Source organism: Canis lupus, chromosome 24 (genome assembly GCF_011100685.1).
Source record: "Canis lupus familiaris isolate Mischka breed German Shepherd chromosome 24, alternate assembly UU_Cfam_GSD_1.0, whole genome shotgun sequence".
Lineage (NCBI taxonomy): Eukaryota > Metazoa > Chordata > Mammalia > Carnivora > Canidae > Canis > Canis lupus.
The window spans coordinates 16,286,880-16,299,322 of record NC_049245.1 but is presented as its reverse complement, the minus strand read 5'-3'; the positions used below and the strand labels follow the sequence as shown (position 1 = coordinate 16,299,322).

The window sequence follows — 12,443 nt, the reverse complement described above, 5'->3', positions numbered from 1 at the left end:
CCTCTGCACACGTGCACACACACACACACTTTCCCATTTCATTCCAGTTTAGTTATATGTCTTGGTTTTCATTAAATCTATATTTAGCCGTAACGTTATTATGACTATTGAATATTACTCATTTCCTTTCTGGTACTGGACTTTTGTTTTCCTTAGAGTTAATAATTAATTTGTTTTTCAGCTATTTAGCTTTCTCTGTATCTACCACTAATTTGGTCCTGAGGCTCCACTGTACGTCTAAGTCTCCTCTCAGAACATGCAAACAAATCAAATCTATTTTAACTTCTTTGAAACCTCTTCTGGATTTCTCTAGCATTTTCCAGTCTGAACTACACAGCTATCATCTTGAGACTTCTCATTTTCTGTCCCATTTCCTGGCTTTTATGTCATCCTCTTTCTTGTTTCACTGACTCCTTTTGGTAGAACCCATCTTCTAGTAGCTTCCTGAGAACAAGTTCATAAGGCAAATTCTACCCTTACCCCTGAATTGATAGTTTGGGTATAGAATTTTAGTTTGTAAGACTAAAAATAGATGTTGCTCTATTGTTTTTAGTTTTCAGTGTTGCTGTTTAGAAATCCAAGGCCATTATGATTTTTGTTCTTGGCATGTGAACTTTTTTCTCTTCTTGGGAAGGTACTTGGATCTTTCTTTTCCCAGGTATTCTGAAATTTTATGTTTAATAACTATCCTGGTGGTTTCTCATGCCAAAAATATTGGTGTTATCTTTACCTCTTTTTTTCTTTTATCTTCTTATCAGTCCATCAGCAAATTCACTCAGCACTTTTAGTTACTTCCAGTTCCATTACTCTGGACCAAGCTACCATCTCTTGTTCTGCCTTGTAAGGACAAAGATTTTGCTTTATTCTGCTGCTTCTGTCCCAGCAGGTAGGACTGATTTTGACACATACCCGTATGCTGGATACACATACAGTGGGTGATTATACCACTTATAAATGGGGACACAGAACTTAAAGTAGGTAACCAACTTTATTTAAGAATACGAAAAATAGGGATCCCTGGGTGGCGCAGCGGGGGATCCCTGGGTGGCGCAGCGGTTTGGCGCCTGCCTTTGGCCCAGGGCGCGATCCTGGAGACCCGGGATCGAATCCCACGTCGGGCTCCCGGTGCATGGAGCCTGCTTCTCCCTCTGCCTGTGTCTCTGCCTCTCTCTCTCTCTGTAACTATCATAAATAAATAAAAATTTAAAAAAAAAATACGAAAAATAACAAGAGAATAAAAGGTTTCTAGCAACAAGATGGAGGCATTCTCCCCTTTCGCTCCTGTGAAGTTGCTCAAAACTAATAAGGAAACTGAAGGATAAAAATATATAGTGCATCTTCTATGAACCAGGAAACAACTGAACCCCCAAACTCTAACATACTAGGAAAAGCTGCCAAAAACTATGAGGATGATCTAGGTAGCCTTACAAGAGGGAAGAGGCTGAGATGATGTCTGGTGGTGAATACTGTAGAATAAACCAACAAAGTATTTCTCTTAAAATAAGCTATATACTCCATTTGGGGCAAAAAGTAAAACCCTGTGCAATAGTGTGAATATGGCATACAGGTTGACAGCAGCAGCTTCTCAGGATCTTGCTGGAGTACAGAAACAGAAGAGAGGTTCAATGAGAAGTCACACAGATAAGCTACCTTGAAGGAGAAAAAAAAATCTGGCTGTTCTCAAATTTCTCTAAAGCAATATTTATCAGTAAAACAATAGAGCAATGCCTACAAGGTTTTTAAGAAAGAATTTATACCCAGATGTTTTAGTCAGATTTCTTAATTGCAAACCAAGAGTCCAACTTTTTCTGTACAGGGCCAAATAGTGAAAATTTTGGCTTTCTGGGCTCTGGTCTCTGTCGCAAATACTCAGTCATTTTAGCTCTAAAGCAGCCATACATAATAAATGGGTGTGGTTGTGTTCCAATATAACTGTATTCACAAACATTGAAATCTGAATTTCATAAAAATTTCATTCTGAGAATGCTAAATATTCTTAATTCTTAAGAATTACTTAATAGGTAGTGGGTCAGACTTGGCCCACTTGGCTATAATTTGCAGCATCTGGGTTGCAAACAACAGAAACTGACTGACTTGATTAAGCAGGAAAATGAGGGTTTTTTTTTGTTTTATGGTTTTTGTTTTTTTTTTTAAAGAATTTTGGTTAGCTCACAGAATTATTGGAAGATTGGTGGACCAAAATTCTATGCTGCAAGGAGCACTTTCTAAAACCATGCCTTAGAACTGACCTGAAGAGGAAGCCACTACCACTCTACTGCTGCACACCCTAGAGGAAAGTACTGTGCCTCCACAGCCCACTGGTGCCACTTCTATACTAGAGACACTGGGAAATGACTGCCCCTGCAGAAAAGTGGAAGAATGTCCCCCCCCACACACACACCAAAAGAGCAACAAAGTGTTCTTCATGGGGTCTCCTTAAATTGCTGCATTTGAAATAGAAATCTCATTTAGAAACATCTGATTGAAGAAGGCTAGATTAAATGTCCCTTCCATAGAATGCTAGGGAAGTTTTTGGGTTCTGCTTTAGTGAGGCAAGACCAATAAAACCAAGCTTTCTCATTTGTTAGGAGAGTGTTCAAATGGTACTCGATTGCCAGACAAATACCATTCATGTATAAAGCCAAAAAACACTTCCTAACATACAGGAACTCAGAAAGTGAGCCATTCTTGTAGAATCTACTAAAATATGACCAATAATAGCAAACTAGATGAACAGGAAGAAAAACCGGCAATGTACATTGTTTATCTGTCAGATAAAAACTAGATAAATGTGGGAATGATTGCCATAGAACATAATGTAAATATGAGTCTGAAAAAAAGGAGGGAGAAAATGGTATAAATACGATTTCATCTTTAAAGGCTGGGGTGGGGCTTAAAAGATACATAAAGCTGATAAATCTATTAATAGAATTAAAAGCATATTTCACAAAAGACAGAACATCAAAATAAAGTGGTAGATGAGACAGGACAAGGATATGTAATATATAGTTTGTTCATGTGTGTGTGTATATATATAAAGTATAAATATATTACATTATATTAAAGAAGAAAACTACTGTTTAAAAACTCAAAGGTTATAACAACTATATAAAATTATAGGGAAAAAGATGATAATAAATTATCAGGAGAATCTCTTCCAGTTTTCTTCCATATTGGGTTGTCTATTTGGCCTCCATTAATCACAAGACCAAACTTATTTACATCTCCTCTGTGATCCCAGCTTTTGCAACTAACCCTCTAACCACAAACCCCAACATTTTTGTTTCACTTCCTGCCCAGTAGGGGATATCCCCCACCTAAATACTTCCCACAACCACAGCAATAAAGGCCTAGCGTTCCCCTCCCTCTTGCCTCCTGACCAACCTGGGTGCTTCCCCATGTGGTCCTTTGTGGAACAGTATGCCCCCTTCCGTTGGTAAATATAATTAATGCTTTCAAAAGCAATTGTCTTGTGTCTGTGAACTTACCATACCTGATTAAAACAAATCCCAGGTACAAACTTTAGAAAAGAAACAAAAACAGAACAAGAAAACATTACATCAGGAAAAGTTTTAAAATAGCCCAACATATTCACGACAAAAGTCACCTTAAATATGTCACATTAATAAATGCAAATGGACTCAACTCATCTATTGAAACAAAAAGACTCAGATGAGTTCACAAACTGTTGTATGCAAGATACGCCTAAAAACAAATGTCATGTATTACCTGTGAGCTAACATGAATCTCAGGAAACTCAGAATACCACTGTAGATTAGAGCTGTGTGGAGGTGGAGGTGGGTGAGTGGGTGTAGCTAAGGGGAGCAGCTACTAAATAGAAAAATGTCTTTCACACCTTTTCCCATGTTCACACTCTAACCTCAATTCTCACTGCTCTCATGTTCCTCAATCACTCTGTTTCAGCCACACTGGTCTCTGCTGGTCCTAAAACATGCCTGGCATATTTCCTACCTGAGGTCCTTTGCACATGTTTCTGCCATCCAACATGCTTTTCCACCAGAGAGCCACATGGCTCATCCTCCCAACTCCTTTGGGTCATTACTCAAATGTCACCTTCTTAGTGCCATCTTTCTTAGACACTGTTCAAAACTGCACTCCCCCCAACTCTATCATCCTTCCCTGCTTTCTCTGTAGCAAACAATACAATCTAATATACTAGGTAGTCTTTTTCATGCCCGTTTCCTTAAGTCCCACTAGAATGTAAGCCGTAGGGATGGGAATTTTTTTTTTACTATCATCTTCACTGTTAAATCTCCCATTCCTATAGCAGTACATGGCATGTAACAGGCACACAGTAAATATTTGCTGAGTGAAAGTCAGTCTGGGGAAGAGGCGTGTGAATGAGCTTCTCAGAATATGCTCTGAGCATGAGAATATCTCAGTCCATGTGAATGCTCACTAAAGGAGCATTGTAAAGGAGCTTCACAATTCAATGGATTCACCTACTCCATGAATGTCAGCTAGTCATTTTCTCTCGCCTCCCGAGTCCTTGCTCAATGAATTCATGAACATAGTGACCATGAGGCCAAGGTTGGCTTACGCTCACCAAGCCTGAACCTCCCCTCACCAAGGGTGACATATACTATCACCATTGCTGAGTATCTAATCAGCCAGTGGAGCAATCTATCCTGAAATAACAGTACCATGCTTCAAGGGGACTAACTTGCCACTTGGTGTTTGATCAATTACACTGGGCCTCTAGGAGGCAGCAATTTGTTTTCACTGGGGGTGAGCAGGGAGCTTATTTTGGATGTCCTTCCTGCCTTGCTTCTCTGAACAATGCCATATGTGAATTTATTCAATTTATTCACCACCATGATATCCCACATAGTATTACCCCTGATAAAGTCACTTTACAACTGAAGAAATAAGGCAATGGGCTGAAGTTCATATGCTACTGTCTTTACTATGTACCTCATTTAACCAAAAGCATCTGGCCCTAGGGAACATTGGAACAGATAATGAAGATTCTGTTATCATGCCAGCTAGGTGCAACACCTTGTAAGTCTGGGGTACTGTTCTATGTGAACTTCTCCAAGCTAGTGACCACTCTATGGTTGTTTCTCCCACAGCCAGAATACGTGGGCCTAGGAAACAAGATGCAAATTTTAGAACAGTTTCACTGTTCTTCTAATGACCATTCATAACGTTTTTGTTTTGAATCCCCATAAAATGGGGCTTTACTAGCTAGAGGTCCTTCTATCTAAAGGAGGAATACAGGGATCCCTGGGTGGCGCAGCGGTTTAGCGCCTGCCTTTGGCCCAGGGCGCGATCCTGGAGACCCGGGATCGAATCCCACATCGGGCTCCCGGTGCATGGAGCCTGCTTCTCCCTCTGCCTGTGTCTCTGCCTCTCTCTCTCTCTCTCTCTCTCTCTCTGTGACTATCATAAATAAATAAAAATTAAAAAAAAAATAATAAAGGAGGAATACATCTGTCAGAGGACACAGCAATGCCTGCACTGAACTGGGAGTTGAAACTGCCACCAAAACATACTGGGCTCTTAAGCCTATGAAGAAGAAAAAAAGAGGATTAATGCCAGACCTGAGAATGAGGGGGGGGAACTGAGTCACTCCTACAAATAGAGGCAGAAATCTCTAAGATTTCTGAATCTTAAAGAATCTTCTGGGGCAGCTCTTACTATATACACGTCCACCAGCAAGGAGTGGTGGAAGGCTATAGGCATGATCTCTAAAGGCTCAGACTCCTCAGGAATGAGGCTTTGAGTCACTCTATCAGGTAAAGAATCCAGAGCAGCTGAGATGGAAAGGGAGTAAGGAATGGGAATGGAGGAAGACCGTTTTAAACGTTAACAACCTCATGTGCAGTTGTGGAGAGGCCTGCACTGTACATTACTCAATTTGCTTCCCACCCTCTTATTTTCCTCTAGTGTTTTAAATGCATCGGTGATAATTAACTTGATAATTTAGTCCTTTGGAAGAGGTTATCAGGGTGAGAATGTAGCTGAAACAGAAGAGGAATATGCACCACACAGTGATGGGCTTGCACAAACAACTCTCCTTTTATAAAGGAGAGAAATGTGGTTCTTGCATGAACCTGTTGTAGTTGCTCTTGTTACACAGGTTATGAATCGGTAGAATTTTGTAGATGTATATTGCCTAGCCAAAGTGATGAATGTTGTAAATACAGTGATTTGATACTAACTTTCATTCCTCCCTCCTCATGTATCTGCCATGCAGAGCCTGGGAAGCAAAGGAATGACACTTCCCAAACTCCTTTTGCAGCTGGTGTTCTGAGTTTGAGTTGGATTGCAGGGACTGGACATCCTTTGTGAGATTTGGAGGTGGATGTGAAGAGAACAATCTTCCCCCTGCCTGTTGTTTTCTGGTGGCATGTGTAGTTGAGGAGACATTTAGTTTCTCTGCAGCAGAATTCTACCAACCATTGAGAAGCAGCTGTGGTGTGATGGCAGCACACCCCATTCTCCACCTTTCTCACTGCTGTGGGGGTAGAAGCTTCTGTGGCAAGCCAGATCTGCAACATTTTTCTGAGAGTCAGTTCTGGAGACCCACCATGAAGCACCCACTCCTCCGGCCCTTCTGACAATATCACAAGCACCCAATTCCATTTTGCAATCCTTGTTTTTACCGCGGCTACAAGGGATTTGTATTTCCTGCAACTAAACCCTCATGCATACATCCTATCCAAAGCACTCCACCCAGATCATATACAATACTTCTAGTTATGAGTATAGATACTTATAGTGAATTCACAAAAACTCCATACTGGGGAGCCGGCCTGAGATAATCAGAAGGAACATTAAAAGTGGCAGAGGGAGGCAGGAGGGGGACAGTGTCAGAAGATGTGACTGCAGGAGAAAGGGCTCTTGGGCTACAATCATCATCCTTTAAAATTTTATATGAAATTTGTGTTGCATATTTTTTTAGAGTTTTCGCCAGTTTATATAGGAGGCCTGGAAAACATCTCATGGAAGGCTTTTTTTTTTTTAATCTTTTAGGGGCTAGGGTCCAATAATGTAAGTTTTCTGAGAATAGAGACATGTGCAGATTGCCTAGAATCTAGTACCTGGCTGGCATATAACAGTTTTCTAAGTATTTGTGGGAAAAAGGGAAAGAACATATTTAATCTAATTTTCCTCCCAGGAAATGGACTTGGAATGGACAAGAACAGAAGAGAGAGGGTGGATTTATTTTTTTTTTTAAGATTTTGTTTATTTATTCATGAGAGACACAGAGAGGCAGAGGGAGAAGCAGGCTCCCTGCAGGGAGACCAATGTGGGACTCAATCCCAGAACTCCAGGATCACTCAGGATCACGCCCTGAAAGAAGGCAGGTGCTCAACCACTGAGCCACCCAGGCATCCTGAGAGGGTGGCTTTTGTACCAGAAAATCCATCCCAAACTCTGGCTGACAGCTATACAAGCTGACCCTACTTTGGTAATACCTAGTTCTACTGAGTAAAATCTCAGTTTTAATGAGAAAACAGTGAAAAATATTTCAAAAGGGATCCAGCCCTTTACTTTTGCTCATAACGTCAGAAGGGACCTAGTCTGACTCCAATGTTGTCAGGAAACACAACTATGTTTAATGCTATCAGTACCAAGCTGCCCAGCATTACACCCTCTTTTCCTATGTATCAGCATGTTTACCAGAAATAACATTATTAAATAACTTGATTTAACTGAAAAAAAAAATTAATGCTGAGCTGTATGGAGACATGGTTTATACAAATATGAACAACTCTGCTCAATTCTTAAGGAATATGAAGTGTGTGTAGGAAATTAACAGCTGAAGAGTATGCGTCATATTCAGAAACACTATTTTTTTAAGATTTTATTTATATGAGAGAGAGAAAAAACTATTTTTTTAAAGATTTTATTGATTTATATGAGAGAGAGAAAAAGAGAGAGCGCGCATGTACCGAAGCAGGGAGAGAAAGAAGCAAACTCCCCACTGAGCAGGGAGCATGATGTGGGGCTCTATCCTAGGACTCTAAGATCATGACCTGAGCTGAACGCTTAGCTGACCAAGCCAGCCAGGTGCCCCCCAAAACACTTTAAAATATAAAACTCTCATACTTGCATTCCATTTTCGGTAATTACATGAACCCCTTTATTTTTTTCTTATATAATCTTTACACACAATGTAGGGCTTGAGCTCATGACCCCAAGATCAAAAGTCACATGCACCACCAACTGAACCAGCCAGGTGCCCCTATGTGAACACTTTTAAAATTAACTAAGGTGCTTAGGATTCTGTGGAGGAAAAAAAATTGTACTCACATTTGAAGGTTTCTCTCAGAAGTAAAGCACTGAAGGAGTCCACAGCATTGGTTTAATTTTTTTCCAGTGGGGAGTGGGAGTGATTTCTCATTTTCCAAAATTCAGTCACTTGTCCTGAAATGGAAAGGATAGATAATAACATTAAAACAGCATTGTGATCACCAGAAAGCTGCCAACAACAGGTAGCTTTGTCTCTAAGCTACAAAAAGGAAAAGAATCTTAAATTTTTGACAGCAAAGGGGAATAGAATGGAAAATAAAACAAGTCATACACTAATATTAAAAATCCCTTTGTTACTTTAAAAATATTTATTAAGGGCAGAGGTTTAAATATATTAAAACCATTATTACCATATATTAAAACCATTTTACTCCCTTATTTGTAGATAATGCCTGCCTACGTGAGCATTTTTATTTCTTTTAGAGGTTCCTACAAGAATGGACTGCATAAAAATTCTTAGGTAAAGACTTGATAGTTCATATATTCTAGTACCAGCAGTACTCTTATTGGGAGGAATGAGGAAAAGTTGGCACTAGAAGATGACGAAAAAAGAATTAGTTTAGATCTCTTAATACTTTAAACTCTTAGTAAGTTAAAGAGTAAACTAAATTATAGAGTATAGGTGGAGCTAATCTCTGCAAGTCCTGAGGAGCTTTGCCCTATAACAAATTCCCTCTCCTGTTCTGAATCTAAACCCAATCATTTTATTCCTTCCTATTTAAGGCTGTTGGTCTATCAGTTACAAGGATTTAAACCTGTACCTTATTTAAGTTACTAGTTACTGGCTTTTTTGTGTCAATGATTATGGCTCACTCCTACAAAGTTTAACTTGATTCCTAGAGAAATAATGTCAATTTTCTGGTTTGCTTTAACTCCCAATCATTATTACTTATATGAGATCCATTTGCAAAGCTACTTTGCATTATCACTATTTTCTTCTGGTCTCAAGAAACAGAAAGTGACTCAAGTTTAGTGTGTCCCACACTGAAAACTTATAAATAACAAACCTATGCCTCATTGTATGTCTGATATATGAGGAGACAAACACGTTTCTAGTTTGTCAATTTATCAGTAGAAAATAATAGACTTGGCACAGTTTTTTTTTTTCAAAAAGCTTATGCTTCAAATAGAAGTGACAAGTGAGAAAGAATGGGTTGCAGAATTTTCAAAAGCCTAAGATGTGTTGATATTTAGCACAACCAGACCCTTCAGTGCTTTGCAACTTACCAAGGAAAGCATAAAAGTGGCAAGATATTACTACTCTCTATGGGTGGGATTTTTATTTCTAACAACTTCCTCAGCAAAGAATCAATTAAAGGATAAGGAACCAAACACAGTATAGCTGTGATTGCACAATAGCTATTAGTGGCTCTAAATGGTATTTACGTTTTCAAAGCACTAAAGTACACTGTCAACTGGCTAATTATCCAAGGTTAATTATTTACAATCTTTTTTCTTTTCATATTCTTTTGTTCTCTTAATATTAGCACTTACATGATTGACTAGATTACTTGGGATAAGATACCTGACTAGTATATTTTGCTTTTTAAAAAAATTATACTAATAAAAAGGGTAGAGATATAAAAATTCGAAATTAATTTCAAGCATGAGACCTAAGAGTTTACTTACGGATTTTTGAAAAAGATTTTATTTATTTCAGAGTGTGCATGCAGGCGTGCAAGCATGAGGGCGGGTGGGGAGAGAAGCAGACTCCCCGTTGAGCAGTGAGCCTGACTCACGGCTCCATTCCAGGACCTCAGGACCATAACCTGAGCTGAAGGGAGACGTTCAAATGACTTAGCCACCCTGGGGTCCCCTACATATGGATTTTAAAAAAAGATTTTGTTTATTGATGAGAGAGAGAGAGAGAGAGAGAGAGAACGGGCAGGGGGAGAGGCAGAGGGAGAAGATCACAGGACCCTGAGATCATTACTTGAGCCAAAGCCAGGCACTTAACCAACTGAGCCACCCAGGTGCCCCTACATAATGAATTTTTATTTTTATTTGGATTTTTGTTAGACTTATTTTTCTAATTATTTTTCCCAAATTTGGGACAGTTCCAGGGATAGAGATTCCCAATCCCCTCAGACATGTAAGCTGCTCATCTATTCATCCCATTGGTTAGAAATGAACAATTACAGAATTTATAAAACAGAAAATGAACTTATTATAAAACAAATACTATCTGTAGAATTTTTAGGTTTCCTCTGCCCTCCTCCAAACAATGTTAGGAAATATAGTTATACTCTTTATTTACTATATGTACCTAATATCTTATATCTGGAATTATTTTCCTGGGTTTCTGCATTTTCTCCATCCTTCATCCCAGATTATCCTGTTCATTTATTGACACCTGTCACGTTCTAGAAAATGAAATCGGACTAATATTTGGATATTCTCCTGTCTGAAAATGTTAGGGAAATGCATTGCTAGAAGCACTGTTACTCATTATTTTTTGTTTATTTTTAAAAGATTTTTAAGCAATCTCTACACCCAATATGGGGCTCAAACTCACAACCCCAAGATCAAGAGTCACACACTCCACTAAGTCAGCCAAGCACCCCTACTTTCCAGTTGTATGTATTAAGTGGTCATTGTCTTTTAGGCCAAAATGCCAGATACTTTACCGTCCTACTTTATAATAAGCTGTAATATCAGTAGTCCATAGTAAAGGTGGCTTTTTAAAAATATATATATATATTAGTTTGCTATATTTTATTAAAATTTTTCCAGCTTTGAGCTATGATTGACATACATCATTGTGTATATTTAACTTGATGATTTGAAACAAGTATATATTGGCAAATGATTACCACAATAAGAGAAAAGATCGTGTTATACCAACTACTACAGGCGGATGCAGCAAGAACATCTGTGGAGCAGAGAGAAGAAAAATCCCAAGAAACAATGAGAAACTGTTTTAAATTGGTAAGAAGTGCAAAGAGTGAATAAAGGCAATTCAGTGAGTGGAAAGCAAAGGAGAGGCTGAAATACTGCCTATTCTCTCTCACTTGACAGGATTATCCGATGTCTGTGTATGAGAACTGTAGATATTTGGTTTCGAGATGATTAAAAAAAATTAATCTTTTTACATTGCTGGTACAAAAAGTCTAAGTTTCAATGTCGGTATTTCAGCATATGCATGAGTAATTAAAGATTTCTTTTGATAAATACTCAGATCTACAATGATTCTCAAATTCAGTTGGTCTTTTCCTCTCCTGAACTAAGAGTTTAAGGTGGGTCTGTCATCACAGACGGGGGGGGGGGGGGGGGGTTGGGATGGTGGCGAGGCCGCAAAAACCATTCAAATCCAGTTTGACACAGAACTCAATTAAGAAAACAGTTCTGCAACACTGCGATGTTAATGCATAATAATACATCAGTAATTAATATATAATTGCAGTATTAATGTATAATGATACTAATCAGTCAACAACGAACTGATTCTTAGTTATTCTGCATATTCCTCTAAGAAGCAAGTTTCTTAACCTCTCTAAGCCTCAATTTCCTTATCTGTGAAAGTAAAGGTAATAGGGCAGCCGGGTGGCTCTCCGCTCCGGTCTTGCTCCCCGGGTCCTGGGATGGAGCCCCGCATCCGGCTCCCCCAGCGAGCCTGCTTCTCCCTCTGCCTAGATCTCTGCCTCTCTCCTCTGTCTCTTATGAATAAACAAATTTTTTTTTTTTTAAAGTAAAGGTAATAAAAAGGAACCTATTTTGGAGTTGCTGGGAGGATTAAATGGGAGAGTGCACTAGAATCTAGCTGTACGAAGCACTTTCCTGGCACACAATCCGTAATCGCCACTACTGGCATCTCCTAATACCCGTCTTTGGTTTACGAAACGTCCAGAAGAGGCAAAAGGGCAGGGAGCCTGTATTAACGACCTCACTAATATTTAACGTCCCACGAGGGCCCCGGGGCGCCCCCCACACCTCGGAGGGGGCCGTTCTGCAGGAGGGCTTCAGCGTGAGGCCCGAGCCACATGGGGCCGCGCCGCCGCCCCGCCCTGCTAGCCCGCACCGACCTCAGCTCACCCCCGCGAGCCGAGAGACGCCCACGCCGCCGCCGACCCGCGGCTCCCGGCGCACCCCAAGGCGCCTAACGGCACGCGCTCCCGCGACCGCCGGGGGCGCCGGGAAGTCCAGCGCCGACGGTGTCGCAA

The 12,443-nt window shown here is 39.9% G+C and overlaps 1 protein-coding gene across 3 annotated transcripts in view; it reads right to left on the bottom strand.

Moving 5' to 3' along the window:
* Positions 1 to 12,443, bottom strand: part of TRMT6 (tRNA methyltransferase 6) — a 69,522-nt gene that overhangs the window by 55,764 nt on the left and 1,315 nt on the right. Inside the window, exons 1-2 of one of the 3 annotated variants that reach the window (XM_038571659.1) lie at positions 12,316 to 12,431; positions 8,284 to 8,397 (exon numbers count right to left, since the gene is read on the bottom strand). The gene's annotated coding sequence lies outside the window, so the exon portion shown is untranslated. Of the gene's footprint in view, positions 1 to 8,283; positions 8,398 to 12,305; positions 12,432 to 12,443 lie in introns of those variants that run through there. The other 2 variants (XM_038571658.1, XM_038571660.1) reach the window with 2 other exon arrangements.